The 17,367-nt window shown below is 41.4% G+C and overlaps 1 protein-coding gene across 25 annotated transcripts in view; it reads right to left on the bottom strand.

The window, feature by feature from the left end:
- ATXN1 (ataxin 1) overlaps positions 1 to 17,367 on the bottom strand; it is a 426,916-nt gene that overhangs the window by 311,572 nt on the left and 97,977 nt on the right. Inside the window, exon 1 of one of the 25 annotated variants that reach the window (XM_070777671.1) lies at positions 16,339 to 17,362. The exons of the other annotated variants lie outside the window; for them this stretch is intronic. The gene's annotated coding sequence lies outside the window, so the exon portion shown is untranslated. Of the gene's footprint in view, positions 1 to 16,338; positions 17,363 to 17,367 lie in introns of those variants that run through there. 25 annotated transcript variants of the gene reach the window in all.

Below are 17,367 nucleotides of genomic sequence, written 5' to 3'. Positions count from 1 at the left end.
CGCCATTGTTTGTTCTTTGACAATGGCCATTTGAGAGCCTGGAAACGATCCTCAAAAGATGTCTGCACCCTTTCTGAGCCTTTTCTGAGCTCTTCCGCATCTATTCTGAAAGCCCATTGGAAGGCTGTCACCCCGTTCTCTAACTATGGTGACTGCACCCCACTTGTAACTGGAAACCCTCTGTGAATCTCCAAAGGTCCTGAATCAAGGAGCTCACCATGCACTGACCCAGTTGTAAGAGACAGCATATACTTTCTGCACCTCCCTAGGCTGCTGTGTGAATAATCAATTCCTTGAAAGCCTTCTGAAGCTATTACTTTATAGAATACTCAATGTTTTTTTAAGAGGACTTGGGTGGGGGGTGTGGACTGCTGGTTCAATTCATGTTGGCACTTCAACATTTTGAGGAGGAGGAGAAAGCCACTTTGGTTAATGTTTAAACAAGCGAGTTGAGTGTAAGGCCATTAGATTTTCAGTCTAGCTGGAAGAGCAAATGCCTGAAAATGGCCAAGGCTCTTTTATTTTTCTTGATGCTATCAATTCCCACTGAAAGTGAGGTTGTAACAATTTTATTAGTTTTCTGAGCAGTTTTCATGAAATGTAACTCAGCTCCCACTCAAATGTGTAACAGTAACATATTGATACAAATCAACACGAGCCAGGAAGTTCAAAGCATGACAAACTGTCTTCAGTTTACCGATTTGGTAAAAACAGAATTTGGAAGACAGGAGGATTTAAGCAAGCCCACTGAGAGTTACTGGCTGGTATCAATCTTCTTTTACTAAAAATAAACTGCTGCAATTCTCTTGTTACCAGCTTTATGTACTGGTATTTTAGAACTAGAAGTGTCTTTGTCATCTAGTCCAAGATTCTTCTGCAAATAAAGCTGCTGGCCCAGAGAAGGTGAAGAGCCTCTTAAAGTCACACAGCAAGTTTATCTCTGCCTTGACTAGACTCTGGGTTTAATCACTCATGCCCTCTGACTCTTAATGGGCATAATAATGTCACTGAGTACAATGTAATGTGTTGATTTGAAAAGTTTACCAGAAGCACAACACTTTCTCATAATATTCTTTCTCTTTTTCTGTTTTATTTCTGTGTAAAGAAATTCATTTCTGGATTATATTCTTGTCACCAAGCAGAGCCAAGTGATCTGGGAGAGGAGATAATGTCTCCATTATTAGCTCAGGGCCCTATCTCTGGCTTCAAAAACCAGGTGTTCAGAGGAGTAAGGTTTAGACTATTTGCAGAGGAGAAAAAAGAAAAAAGGACTCATCTGAGTGACAAGATTTTCCATTCTTATCTCTGTAGATGTGAAGAACTTGGAAGTGATTCATTTTGTGTTTTATAGCTGACCCTCAATTACACATAGTGTAACAAGCATGAAACCATTTATATCAAAAGAAAACCACTGAAAATTCTACACACCTCCTTTTAAGCAAGAATTGTAATATACTTTCCTCCTTCAGCAAAACTTTTCAGCAGTGCTGCTGCTGCTGCTAAGTCGCTTCAGTTGTGTCCAACTCTGTGCGACCCCATAGACACCAGCCCACCAGACACCTCCGTCCCTGGGATTCTCCAAGCAGGAATACTGTGCTGCTAATCACCCACAAAACAAACTGGCTTGAGTTTAATCTCCTTTGCCTGCCCATTCTTGCTTGCCGGTTGAAGTTATAAATAGAGATAAGACCAAAAGTCCAGAAAGACGAAAAGAACACCAGAGGCCTAGAGCATTCATTGATTTGCCTGAGCACTGAAAGTTAGCTACAGAAACAGGGATTGCCCTCTAGATGATATCCTTACAGGGTTTTAAAATTTGATAAGCGTTTTGTGATAATTTTCTGAACAGTTATAAGCAGCAGCAACAAAATATAGCATATCAACATAACTCAAAAGCAGTGGTCTAAAAGCCATGAGGTTTTTTTTTTTTTTTTTGTCTGAGTTTTGCAGCTTAGTCTATTTTTAAATTTAAGTCATAATCTCCTATGCAGAATTAGTTCCTTATCTATCAAATAAAGGGACCTAAGTAAGGGCTCTCCATAATGAATTCCTAGTGATAATTCAAGTTGTTTTCATATGCAATTGAGTATACCATATCAAATTAAATTTCCACAAACACAATTTTATCTTATATGATCCATTAAGATTCATTTTAATCCTAAATTCCAACAATTAGACACAGATTGCATAGAAGGTGAGTAATGGGTTCATGGTGGAATAATCCCTTGGTGGGGAATGAGTGTTCTTGTCTATCAATAGCTCTGGGGAGATTAGCTTTCCATTTGAGAAGAGTCAGATCACTCCCTTACACCATTCACAAAATAGAAAGATGGTAACAACAATCCTACATGCAGGGCAGCAAAAGAGACACAGATGTAAAGAACAGACGTTTGGACTCAGTGGGAGAAGGCGAGGGTGGGACAGTTTGAGAGAATAGCATTGAGACATGTATATTACTGTATATAAAATAGATGACCCATGCAAGTTTGATGTATGAGGCAGGACACTCAAAGCCAGGGCTCTGAGACAACCTGAGAGATGGCGTGGGAAGGGAAATGGGAGGGGGATTCAGGATGTGGGGACACGTGTATATCTGTGGCAGATTCATGTTGATGTATGCAAAAATCATCACAATGTCGTAAAGCAATTATCCTCCAATTAAAATAAATAATTAAAAAAAAGAGAAAGAAGGGTAAAAAATAAATTCTAGGTAACTTAAACATATTAAGATGTGTTCACCCAGACATAGATTAACATAGTATTTATTATGCATACTGACAACATTTTATGCAGTAACACACAAAAAGAATAATGTTACAATCACAAAAGGCCTCGGAGGCCACTGGAAAGACTTTGGCTTTTTACCTTAAAATACAAAGACAGTAGAGGATTTTGAAATGAGCAGGATAATGATCTGCCTTATGTTTTAAGGGATCTTTATATCTGTTGTCTGAAGAACAGATTCTAAGGAGGCAAGGCAGAAAACACAGAGTCCACTTAGGCAACTGCAAAAATTCAGGTGAGACGCTCGATACGTGGACTGAGGTGATGACACTGGAGGAGGAGGCTGTGAGAACTGGCGAGATTCTGGACACACGGCGAAGGTCAAGGTGACAAGTGGTAGAAGAGACAGAAAAGAGTAAAGGATCTTTCCAAATTTTTGACCCAATCATCTCTAAGAATAGAGTTGCCATTCACCAAGATAGAAAAAACTGGAAAAGGCAGGTGTCAGGAAGGGCCACTTTTCCGTGTTAAGCTTAAGATGCTTGTTAGACTCCTAGTGAGCTATCAGGTAGACACCTGGATGTGGGTGTTTGGAATTCACTGACATGTAGATAGGATAGAAGATACATGTGAAAGCATGAGTTACTGTTACAGGCAGCGTCCAAGAAGATGGTGCCCAGCTATCCTACCTTGGTATTCATGTCCTTATTATAATCCTCTCCCCTGAGTGCAGACTGTATTGAGCGACTCCAGCAAACAGAGTGGGGCAGAGGTAATGGAATGTCACTTCCAAGGTGAGGCTACAAGACTGTAGCTTTCATCTTGGGTACCCTCTTGCATTCTCTCCTGGATGACTTAATCTGGGGGAAGCCAACTGCCAGACTGTTGAAGCCATCCTGTGCAGGGGCCCACATGGCCTGCTGGCAGATCCCAGGCACACACAGCCTGCCTCCACCCTTCAGATGAGACTGTAGCTGATCCTTCACATTAGCCTGGGCTAATGGCTTGACTGTAATCTTAGGAGGGGCCTTGAGCCAGAGATACCCATCTAAGGTGTGCCCTGATTCTTACTCATGGAACTGTGAGATAGTAAGTTTTTGCTACTTTAAGCCACCAAGCTTTAGGGTAATTTGTTACAGAGAAATAGATAACTAATACAGTTATGATGCACCGGGCACTGTCTAGAAATTTTACCTGACTTATTACAGTTGGAGACACTGAGTCACAGAGAAGCTATATCACTTGCCCAACATCACACATATGTGACTGGGCAAGAATCAAGCCCAGGTCATCTGACTCCAGAGCTTCAGCTCTTAATGACCACATATCAAGACTCCTCTAGAATAACCTATTCTCCTGCAATGAATGTACAAACCTGAAATTTGACCTACTGCAAAAAGTGCTAACATCACATAGTTCATACAAGCAATGGTCCATATGCATTTTCATCAGATTTCTTAAGCTGCCACATAGCCTTACAATTCTCCAGTCTTTGCTATCCCAACTACGTCACGCTTAGTCGCTCAGTCATGTCTGACTCTTTGCAACCCCATGGACTGTAGCCCACCCACAGGCTCCTCTGTCCGTGGGGATTCTCTAGGCAAGAATACTGGAGTGGGTTGCCATGCCCTCCTCCAGGGGATCTTCCCAACCCGGGGGTCAAACCCAGGTCTCCCACTTTGCAGACTCTTTACCATCTGAGCCACCAGGGAAGCCCACCTGTACTACAATCTACACTCACCTGTCAAAGAAGAGATAAAAGCAGCCTCTTGCTGTCTGAACAGTAACCTTAGTCTGGTTAATTTCAATCTGGTTAACTAGCTGATTTAACTATCAAAGAATTTCCAGAGTGTTAGAGTTTCCTAACACTCTAAAATATTGACTGAATGTGGTCCCTTTGAACATGTAAAAAGTTCTCTCTCAAACTACTAAAGTGGTAAGAAAAGAATAAGATACTGAATAAGATAGTCACAGTAAATTCTGCTTGAATTTCTTAAATAATAAGGGAAAGTATGCCAACAATATTAAGTTTTTAAGTAGAAACTGGCAAGACCAGAATATTAAAAATGATAGCTCTTGAACTGTACAAAATCCAAAGGCTGTTGTCCCTTTAATTATTGTAACACATTAAGACGTTCCCATTCTTTCCCTGACACAGACATGTGAAATACAGAAAAAGAAGTGACCTCTGAACGTTTGCCTCAACACAAATTTAGAATGTCACTGTCGTCGAAAAGGGCTGCTGCTGGCTAATCCATCACTCCTATTTTCCAGGAGGAAAACACCCATGTAGTTGCAGCCAGCAGCCTGTCCCCCCATCCACACTGTAGAATGCTTTTCTTTTGTTAAAATTCTTAAGGTTGTGCCCACCACCAATGGGAGCCAAAGAGCTGGAAAGAAAGTGTCATAAAAAAGAAATACAACAAAACCCACTGCCATTTACAAATCGGTCACAAAAAGCGCCTGTGTTTTATAAAGGGGCATGAGACACATCACCAAAGGTATCTTTTGCCATTTAAAAATACCAAACAGTAGTAACAACTCCACTGCTAGGCTGCTGGGACTTGATCTGCAGTTTGGACAATTTGTGTGGGGAGATTACTTTGTCATAGGACACAGGGAACAGATGCAACCAATTAACACAAAGAAGTGTTCAAAATAGTTTCAAAACATATGAGTTTGGAAACAGAAGTTCCAAGCAGCTTCAAAGATGGTAAGCAAAATAGTTTAATACAAGGAAGTATGAGTAGTTTTCCTTTTAAAAAGAGAGGCAAGGAGATAAGGTGGTGAATTTCCTTGGGCCTTCCTCTAAATAAAGCACGAATTTTAAGGAAAGTACCTGAGAAAAACTGCTTTTTATTTTTGAAAAATGGGGAGAGGGCAACCTATATGATAAATAGTCAGTATGGTTTAATGAGCTGATAAGAGTTCATTGTGGGACATTCCATTATCCTAAAAAAAAAGAGACAAAAAGGTTGCAAAAAATTGGGGAAACACACTTGAGGGACTTTGATGTATTAAAATGTATGATAAAGCTCTAATAGGGGACAAAGCATGCATCTTGGTCCAAAATATATTGGCCACAGAATACTTTTTTCAAATAGGCAACCAGTATACATGCGTGACAAGAATACACCCCTGGAAAACAATACACGAGGCCAGGGGTTCTCAAAGATTTTGGTCTCAAGTCCTCTTTACACTCATAAAATATACTGAGGACCCCAAAGCACTGTTAATGACATAGATTACCTTTAATGATATTTATATTAGAAATGAAAACTGAATTTTAAAATCTGTATTAATGCATTTAGCTTAAGTAACAAGGTACCAACTGCATCTTACATAAAACAGCAAAATAACCATATTTTTTCAAAACCAAAAAGTTAATGAGAAGAGTGAGACTGATGTTCAATTCCACAAATCTCTTTAGTGTCTGGGTTCACAGAAAACAGTTAAATTTTCACAAATGTCTCTGAATTCAAGTTGCTGTGATATGCTGTTTGGTTGAAACAGAGGGAGAAAATCTAGCCTTTGTTTTCAGCTCCTGGTGGAAGTTCTCCTTTAGTGCTACACCAAAACTCAACAAGGGCTAGTTTCTTAAAGGGTGGTAGCAAAGTGGAATCTGAAACTTACCAACGAACTCCTTGTACTCGGTTCTATTAAAATCCGTTGGTTTGTCTTGCACTTTGGATGGATCCTTTTCCATGTGTGGTTTCGTAAAATCACACACTGGTTGTACACACGTGCCTGCTTGGTTGCTCAGTCGTGTCCGACTCTTTGCAACCCCCTGGACTGTAGCCCACCAGGCTCCTCTGTCCATGGAATTTCCCAGGCAACAACACTAGAGTTGGTTGCCATTTCCTACTCCAGGGGAGTACTTCCCGACTCTGGGATCGAACCTGTGTCTCTTGCGTCTCCTGCACTGGCAGGCAGATTCTTTACCACTAGCACCACCTGGGAAATCCCATACACTGGTCACTGGAAAATAAAATTAGCTCACTGACTTACACAGACTTCCGAGCAGTGTTCACTATACAACATCATCATACATCACGCAGCTCTGAAAAACTCTTCTATACACCTGTGAGAGAGCAAGACTGGATACCCAGTAGTATTATAAAAATAGTTTTGACCCTGCAGACCTCTCTCACCCACCCAAAATGGTCTTGGAGCTTCTCAAAGCAGGAACTGCTGACTAAGGAGACTAAGTTCTGAAGATCCCTCCCAGAAGAAAAGCATAGAACATTGTTTCCTTCCTATCCTAGGATTCTGTGACCCTAAACAAGGTCTACTGGTCCACAGCCATGGCATAAACCATGAGGGGTCAGTTGGACAGGATTGACTATAAAGAAAACATTTGGTTATTTGGGTTATCCCAGGTAGGAATCTGTGAGAAGTGTACACTTTAGAATCTTTCAGCAAACACTTTCTTCCAACCTAGGCCTTAATAATTTAGGAAGGATTTGTTTTAACCAACAGCAATCAACTTTTTAAGTACCCTGAAAGAGACTCAGAAAGGCCTATTTCATGAAATCAGTTAATGAAGTAACTATGTAGTTATCAGGGAGTAGCGACCCACTCCAGAATCCTGGAGAATTCCAAGGATAGAGAAGCCTGGTGGGCTACAGTCCATGGGGTCTCAAAGAGTTGGACACGACTGAGCAACTAACACTTAGCTTAGCACTAGTTATAAACCATCCCCTCTTTAAGAACTAAAAAGAACGACTAAACAACACTGGTTATCTTTGGGTGTCGATGTACACATGCAATAATACTAATAGCTAATATTTCAGTATTAAACTTGCAAATTATCTCTTTAAGCCTGACAACCATCCTAGGTGGCTGACACTTTCCTATTATTTTGTTGTTTTTTTTTAAATTGGAGTATAATTGCTTTACAATGCTATGTTAGTTTCTGCGGTGCAGCACTGAGAATCAGCTATCTGTATACATATATTCCCTTTTCCTATTTTTAATAAATGAAGAAATGAAGCTGAATGGGGCTAAATAACATACTCAAAGGGCTAAATAACCAAGAGACAGATCCAGGACTTTAACCTCTATCTGTATCTGTCTGACACCAAGGGTCTCTCCAGTCCTCACTATGCTGCCTCATTTCCAATTAATCATTTGCTGACCTTCCCAGTGGCTCAGCAGTGAAGAATCCGCCTGCAATACAGGAGACTTGGGTTTGTTCCCTGTGTCGGGAAGATCCCCTAAGGGAGGGAATGGCAACCCACTCCAGTATACTTGCCTGGAAAATCCCCAAAACAGAGGAGTCTAATGGCTCCACAGGGTCACAAAAAGTCAGACCCGACTGAGCACACACGCACAAACTTCAGCAATCCAGATTCTTTCGCTGGCAGTTATCCCCAAAATCATGAAATACTTTCATCACTTTCCTGTTGCAAAGTGAAGAGGTGCTCAATGAATTGGCTCAGAGGCCACCCCAATAAATGTACAAAGCAGGAAGATTCTTTCACCTCCCAAAGCGGAAGGGTCACCCCATGGAAAATGAAGTCTCACTCAAAAGCCACATAAGCAGGATGCTGTGAAGTCCAATCTTTTGATCCCTAAAAGGTCACGAGGCTGGAGCACAGAGCAAACATAATGATGTTCTGGGAGCAAGACCCAAGGAGCCCTCGGCTCTATTCCCTCTCCATTCCTCTGGAATTAAAATGTATTAAACAGGGCAGTGAAATGCCCGTCATCTCGAAGGCACCCCAGTAAGGCAAGGGAGATGGGATTATTCTCTTCAAATGCTTTCTAAACCCTTAGTTCCCTCAGGTCACTATAACCTCTACCCATTATTTCTTGCACATCAATGCCCTTTCTTCTGCTAATTCAGAATCAATCAAAACATACTGAATACCAACTTCCTAGATCAGTCCTAATAATTTTCCAACGCCCAGCTGAAGACATCTCCACTTCCAGAACTAGTCCAGCTCTTCCTTTCTTCAAAGTGCCTCTGGCAGGGACCCCCATCACTATGGATCTCCTGTGTACTGCCTGATGGTAGGTGACATGGCTCCATTTGTGTGAGTCTCTTTCTTTGACATTTAGAAGCTCTGACTGTGTAGATCACAACAAACTGTGGAAAACTCCTAAAGAGATGGGTATACCAGACCACTTTACCTGCCTCCTGAGAAACCTGTATGCAAGTCAAGACGCAACCGTTAGAACTGGACATGGACCAGTGGACTTGTTTAAAATTGGGAAAGGAGTACAACAGGCTGTATATTGTCACCCTGCTTATTTAACTTATATGCAGAGTACATCATGTGAAATGCTGGGCTGGATGAATCAAAAGTTAGAATCAAGATTGGGAGGAGAAATAGCAATAACCTCAGATATGCAGATACCACTCTAATGGTAGAAAGTGAAGAGGAACTAAAGAGCCTCTTGATGAAAGTGAAAGAGGAGAGTGAAAAAGTTGGCTTAAAACTCAACATTCAAAAAACGAAGATCATGGCATCTGGTCCCATCACTTTATGGGAAATAGAAAGGGAAAAAGAGGAAACAGTGACAGATTTTATTTTCTTGGGCTCCAAAATCACTGTGGACAATAACTGAAACCATGAACTTAGAAGACACTTGCTCCTTGGAAGAAAAGCTATGATAAATCTAGACAGTGTATTAAAAAGCAGAGATAACACTTTGCTGACAAAGGTCCATATAGTCAAAGCTGTCGTTTTTCCAGGAGTCACGTATGGATGTACGAGTTGGACCATAAAGAAAGCTGAGTGCCGGAGAATTGATGGTTTCAAACTGCGGTGCTAAAGGAGACTCTTGAGAGTCCCTTGGACTGCAGGGAGATCCAACTAGTCAATCTCGAAAGAAATCAGCCTTAAACATTCAGTGCTGAAGCTGAAGGTCCAATACTTTGACCACTTGATATGAAGAGTTGACTGACTAGGAAAGACCTTGATGCTGGGAAAGACTGAAGGAGAAAGGAGAAGAGGACAGCAGAGAATGAGATGGTCAGACAGCGTCAGCCAACTCAACGGACATGAACTTGAGCAAACTCCATGAGACGGTGGAGGAGAGAAGCGCCTGGCATGCTGCAGTCCACGGGATGGCACAGACTCAGACACGACCGAGCAGCTGAGCAACAGCAACATCTTTGACAACTATTAGTAGATGGTGAGTGTTCCTGAGACTTTCTGGGGAATCTCTCACAACACTTCCCACCGTGCAGAACACAAAATATCATGTTTGTTCCTATTTCTCCTCACTTGGATGAACAGTGAAGAACACAGGAAAGTATTTTTATGACAATTTTATTTTTAAACATCTTTCCCTTCAGTCCCAAGATTGAACAAAATTAGCAGTACACTCAACCGGAAGTTTTAGGTATTTTGAAAGAGTAATTAGTCTATAGTACAATCTATGGTATTCACTGAGGAGCTCCATGACAGCTTATCTGCGAGACTCCATCCTAATGTGAAGTGATTTTAGAAGAAAGAAAGATAATATATACTAACTCGTGGCAAAAAAAAAAGAAAGAAAGAAAATGGATTTGGAGTACAATTTAGAATCCATGGATCAGTTGTGTCTTGACCTTTCTAAATGCCCAGCCATTCTTAATGACACCCATATCTGGTAGCCCCCACGCCCCTCTGAAATGTTCTATACGTCTCTGTTTCCAATATGAATGCCACAATCTGCCATGGAGCTTTTCAATGAATGCTAAAATAGCCAACTCACTGAGCACCTCTTCACTTTGCAGCAGGAAAGTGATGAGAGCGTTTCATGATTTGGGGAATAACTGCCAGAGAAAGGATATGGATTACTAAAGTTTGTGCCTGCTCAGTCGTGTCTGACTCTGCGACCCCGTGGACTGTAGCCCACCAGGCTCCTCTGTTCATGGGATTCTCCACGCAAGAATACTGAGGTGCATTGTGATTCCTTTCTCTAGGGGATCTTCCCCACCCAGGGATTGAACCCAAGTCTTCTGTGACTTCTGCATTGGCAGGCAGAGTGCCACTTGGGAAGTTCAGTAATATTTAGAAGTTCCTGGGGCAAGGACGACAAGATACAGAAGAATTCAGTTCATTCCCTTAGCACTGTGCTACACACTTGGTATAAAATGACACAATCATATCAACTGATGGTAACAAAACTCTTTTGATACTGTGTCCAACTCATGAGATTTTTTCCTTCTCCTCCCAAATGCCTCTTTCTCTCAGACAAACCAAGTCAATTCAAGGTTTGTGTATTTGCAAGCAACACAGTTAGGAGCAGACGTGTGTCTTGTTCTGTTTTGTTTTGCTCCGTTGCCATACCAAACTTCTGTACAGAAGTTAAGAAAGGAAAGCCACTGTAACGGCTCGTGTCTAATTACGATGACAGCGTACCTAACTTAAATACTGGACTCCCATTTGTAAGGTACATCATTGGATTTTAACTTTGTAAAATTAAAGGCCATGAAAATGCTGGCTTTGCTATGAAACTTCACAGCCTGACCTTAACCTTCTTTGCATATATCATTCTTGGTGGAAATTTTCAACAACCACAAAGGTGGGGGCTAGAGGGTGTGTCACATCTTGACTTCTTAGTCATATTTCCTGATGTTGCCGTTTTTGTATATTTAAAATATTTACTTATGGCAACGTTGAAGTAATTATAGTTTAGGAAGCACTGTTCTCTTTTTCTATCTTGGTAGAAGCCCCTCAGTATGCTGCACCACAAAAGAAAGTTCTCTGAATCAGGCATTACTAAGTGAGGGGCTGATGTTCCTAGCCGGTAAATACTAAACTTCTCCCGTGGCTCTTGAAATCTGAAGTGAGTAATTTTAGTTTAGCCAACATTTTTATCCTGCCTTTCGTATTAAGCACTGGGACAGCTCTAGACTAACACTTCTCTTTCGCCTCTACATTTATATCAGTGGAGCCCACACGCCCCTGATGTCACTTCTAAGCACCTGACACCTGAGGCCATCCAACAGAAGCTGAAGGTGCCATTAGCCATGGTTCCAAATCAAGAAGGGGTAAGCTAAAGGGTCATGAAGGACAGAAGGCAAGCAATGCTGGATGACAGCCGACAGTCTGGGGGCCCATCGTGTCTACAGATTCACTGAGTTCCTTCTGGTCCCTGGCATCACTGAGTGGCCCAAACTGGGAACAAGCAGCACCCACACCTCCGCCTTCCCTCATATTACTCTCGGGAGCTGTGCCAAATTCTAACTGTTCTACTTCCTGGTTACACTACTTGAATTCTTCCCTTTCCATCCCTCCAGCCTTGCTGCCTCAGCTCTCACCCAGCGCTCCCACTCTCCCATTGAGATTTCCGGCCGTTCTCATGTTCCGCCATTCACCTTCCCAGATCATCATCAAAGCTGCCTCTGGAAAACTCAGGTCTGATGGCTGTACCTCCCCAACCAAAACTCATGGACAACTATAGTACATTCTTCAAACCACCAGGGAAGAGAAAGGAGAATGCAAAAAATACACCAGTGGGACAAACTCAAGGGACCTCAGACCAAAAACAAAAAGAACAAAACAATACAACATACTCTGAGATCCCCATCACCTTTCCCCCTTTGTGGTGAATGAGCAAGAAATAAGAAATCTGGAGAAAATAGACTTGGCGAATACACAAAGGGCCAGGAACCCACATTTCATTCATAGATTTCTTTCTGGGTTTACTTGGCTCATCTGCATTTCAGGTCTTTTTTTTTTAAGTTCAATTTGACTTTTAATCATTAAAAATAATCCTAGAAGCATGCTCTGTTATGCATTGCCAAGCTGCATTGATGCATTTCATTACTTCTTGAAAGGTCACATATTAAAAACATTACTAGCAGTCAAACTAAAGAAAATAAAAAGATTTGAGATATTTTTTAAAAGCAGTTACTAAAACAGAAACAACTGGTATTTTCAATCTCTGGCTCACTACAAACTGACAAGATATGAATATGAATTTTACCAAGTAATGTATAATGACTGCTTCTGCTCATCACAACCACTTGCCAACAACTCAGTGTTATAGTTCATTTGGATGTTACATGTGGAACATGTCATCTAGATAACAAACCATCCTCGTTAAAGTAGATTTACTCTAGCTAATTTTTGATATCGTGACATCATTAACATAAAAAGCTGAGTAAATAACTATTCTCAAATTGTTTTTACAAAAGTCATTGCAACATTTTCAATTTCCAAACAAGTGAGAGACAATATCTGAGAAGTTGTAAGATGGTGCCATAATTGTCTAAATTGTAGTCATTCCACCAACAAATGTACTGAGTAAGTGCTTTGGAAAGAGAGTCTGCCAGGGGCTTATCTGGAGTATAAAGTATTTGATACGATGGGTCATGGCCTTGGGGAAATTAGTTTCCATCTGGGAAGAGAGTGTGTATAAATGGTACAACCTCTTTGCAATAAAATAAGAGAATAAGAGAAGAACCACGGGACTTCAGAAAGGAAACCATTTTATGCAGGAGAGGTATTGGGGGCGACACCATAGCAAAGGTCGGCCTTATGGACTCGATGGATAGGAATTATGAACTCTTAAGTTTATACTCTTAAAATGAAAGTCCCAGAAAAATTCTCTAGCAATTTGTAAAGTTAGCATTTACTGAGCAACTACTCTACGTTAAGAAATTCACAAATGCTACATGCACTCCTATATTTACAGCAGCAATATTTATAACAGCCATTTAGAAACAATCTAAATGTCCATCAACAGATGAATGGATAAGGATGTCCTATTATGGCAGAAAGTGAAGAGGAACTCAAAAGCCTCTTGATTAAAGAGGAGAGTGACAAAGTTGGCTTAAAGCTCAACATTCAGAAAACTAAGATCATGGCATCCGGTCCCATCACTTCATGGGAAATAGATGGGGAAACAGTGGAAACAGTGTCAGACTTTATTTTTGGGGGCTCCAAAATCACTGCAGATGGTGACTGCAGCCATGAAATTAAAAGACGCTTACTCCTTGGAAGGAAAGTTATGACCAACCTAGATAGCATATTCAAAAGCAGAGACATTACTTTGCCAACAAAGGTCTGTCTAGTCAAGGCTATGGTTTTTCCAGTGGTCATGTATGGATGTGAGAATTGGACTGTGAAGAAGGCTGAGTGCCAAAGAATTGATGCTTTTGAACTGTGGTGTTGGAGAAGACTCTTGACAGTCCCTTGGACTGCAAGGAGATCCAACCAGCCCATTCTGAAGGAGATCAGCCCTGGGATTTCTTTGGAAGGAATGATGCTAAAGCTAAAACTCCAGTACTTTGGCCACCTCATGTGAAGAGTTGACTCATTGGAAAAGACTCTGATGCTGGGAGGGATTGGGGGCAGGAGGACAAGGGGACAACAGAGGATGAGATGGCTGGATGGCATCACTGACTCAATGGACGTGAGTTTGAGTGAACTCCGGGAGTTGGTGATGGACAGGGACGCCTGGCGTGCTGCGATTCATGGGGTCGCAAAGAGTCGGACACAAATGAGCGACTGAACTGAACTGAACTGAACTGATACATATACACACATACTAGAATATTACTCAGCCATAAAGAAGAATGAAATAATGTTATTTGCATCAACATGGATGGACCTAGAGATTATCATACTAAATGAAGTAAGTCAGAAAGAGAAAGACAACTACCATATGAAATGACTTAAATGTGGACTCTAAAATATGATATAAATAAATACACCAAAGAAACAGACTCATAGACACTAAGAACAGATTTGCAGTTGCCACGGGGGAAGCGGGGCTGGGGGAGAGGATTGGAAGTTTGGGATCAGCAGATGCGAACTATGGGCTTCCCCAGTGGCTCAGCAGGCAAAGAATCCACCTGCAATGCAGGAGACCCAGGTTCAATCCCTGGGTCAGGAAGATGCCCTGGAGAAAGAAATGGCAACCCACTCCAGTATTCTTTCCTGGGAAATCCCATGGACAGAGGAGACTGGCAGGCTACAGTCCATGGGGTTACAAGAGTCAGACATAACTTAGCAACTAAAACTGCCACCACCAGATGCAAACTATGATGAACAGGTCCTACCGTAGCACAGGGAGCCATACTCAATCCTTTGATAAACCATGATGGAAAAGAATATGAACTGAAAAGATTTTGAAAAAAAATATAAATAGAGTCACTTTCCTGTACAGCAGAAATTAACACAGCATTGTAAATAACCTATACTACAACAAAAATCTTTTTTAAGAAATAAATTCATAAATGTTATCTCTTAGCATCCAAACAAGCCTGTAATAATAGCTTGGTTATATCTGACTTACAAAGGACTCACAGAGTCACTGACATTCCCAAGAGTCATTAGTTCTTACTGAACATTAGTAAGCCAAAATCATATTTATATCAACACAACAATTAATCACACAGGGAAGATGACAGTCTTAACAAGAACAATCAAGGGTCAAAATCATTATATACTTTGAATATAAATATGGCTTGATATAATAAGGATTCAAATATGCCTAAAACAAACCACATCCCCCAAAATGTAACTGAAATGTCAAGAACTTACTATGCTTAATATACTTCCTTATTCTGTCCTCTAACATTAGTATTATGCAATAGTTTCATTTTATACTCAATTATTAAAATATGTACATATTTTAAAACAGTTATTTACATTTTGTTTCTTAGCATGTGATCCAAGAACCTTTTGTGCTAAATGTATCACAGGAGTGTGTTGTGTTAGTCGCTCAGTTGTGTCTAACTCTTTGCGGACTATAGTCCACCAGGCTCCTCTGTCCATGGCATTTTCCAGGCAAGAATACTGGAGTGGGTTGCCTTTCTCTTCTCCAGGGGATCCCCCCTGGAGAATTCGACCCAGGGATCAAACCCAGGTCTCCTGCATTGCAGGCAGATTCTTTATCATCTGCGCCACCAGAGAAGCAAAAGGATGCGTTAAAAATACAACCCCCAGAGCCCCACCCTAACCCACCTACCCAGGCTGCAGGGGCCCAGGAATCCGAATCTTCCCTTATCCCCAGGTGAGTACTAGCTGCACATTCAAGTTTTCAAACCCTTCATCTGGAGTTTCCTTGGCTACTCGTTTCCCTCTTGGTTTCTCTTCTACTGGAATGTGTCATTGCCACTTTAAACAATTCCTTTCAACATTCTCCAAATGTCTTCTAGAAGTCACAACACACTAACTAAAAGAAAAACGGCTTCTAAAATGCTGAAGTTATACCACTGAAAAGAGGATTATTTCAAACCCTTTTTACAAACTTTCTTTTTCTGTCTCTAGCTCAGCGAAAATGGCACTGAAAAATGCTCTGGGTTCTGTGTAGGCAGAAAAATGCCCCACCCCTCCCCCAAAGGAGAGGGAAGCCTGGCGTGCTGTGGTCCATGGGGTCACAAAAGAGTCGGACACAACTGAGCAATTGAACAGCAGCAGCAGCGGCATCCGGACCTCTACCTACGAGACGCCAGCACAGCGACCCACCTCCTCCCAGTTACGGCAATAAAAAGTGTCTCCAGACCCGGCCAGCTGTCCCCTGGGTACTCGAAATGGTCCCAGGCTGATACCCACTGGTCTAAGGCATACATCAGTCTACCTGGTGTTCTGTGCTCTCTCCTTTCCTGCATCAGTTTCTCCCTCTGAGGCAGAAGTCTCCAACCTGCATGTATATTTCACTTACATTACAGCCGGTCTCACTCAAACTCTCCCATGAGTTCAGTCTGTCTGGCATTTTTAAAACAGCTCTAAGTCAAAACTCAACCACAGGCCTTTTCTAATGGCCCCACTACACTTACTCCCAGCCACAGGCCACGGAAACATGGCTGCTCCACAGTGACCTGACGATGAGCTCACAATCCATTCCACTGCTAGACGGGCCAAAGCCTGCTACTTGACTGTTACACAGAACTGTCGAAAGCTCTCTGCAATTTATTATCTTGACATCACTAATAAAAATTCTTTCAATCACAAGGTTTAACACAGTGTAAATCAAATACCCATGTGATTGACTTAGCCTGACTCTGATGACAGAACAGATGTCTGGGAATCAGATCGCAGGACATAGCCACCGTCTCAGAAGAAGAAATCAGTCTACCAAAGAAATAAGGGAATTTCCTCAACAAATTCTCTCTAAGAAAATGACTTAAACCGAGATGTTAAAAGATCCTGTTTTATGGAGTTCTTAATTCCGCTCAGACTTTCCACTTCGATTTCAGAATAACAAAACTGTAAATGGAAAACACAGCTTCTATTCTTACTGAAATCTTAAACAAAAAATACAGCTTCTAAGATTGGATATTAAATTCATAAAATCACCATCAGTCTTTTTGAGGTGGAGGTGGTCGTCTGAATTGCACAGACTGGTGGCTCGACACAAGGCTATTACAGGGAATATAATAAGCATACAGATCCTTGGTAACAACAAGTAACCAATAGCATTTTAACAGATCAACCTCAGGGCGTTAATCCTCTGTAACTGTGGCCATATTAATTAGTTCTAAGACATTAGAATTCGACGTTTTTCTCTCACTGGCCTTTCTTCAATGCATAATAATCTTATAAATTCTGCAAATAATGTCACCTTACTCTGAAGGACTAAGGGCCCAGGTCCTGAACCAAACACCAAGCTCTTCCTGTATTCTCCTCCATTTCTGTAATGATACTGGCCTTTGGGCAGTCAATACTGCTCCCGACAGACTCACAGTTTCTC

The sequence above is a fragment of the Bos indicus genome, chromosome 23 (genome assembly GCF_029378745.1).
Source record: "Bos indicus isolate NIAB-ARS_2022 breed Sahiwal x Tharparkar chromosome 23, NIAB-ARS_B.indTharparkar_mat_pri_1.0, whole genome shotgun sequence".
NCBI classification, from domain to species: Eukaryota; Metazoa; Chordata; class Mammalia; order Artiodactyla; family Bovidae; genus Bos; species Bos indicus.
The sequence above is the reverse complement of the archived record's forward strand: the minus strand, read 5'-3'. Positions and strand labels throughout refer to the sequence as shown.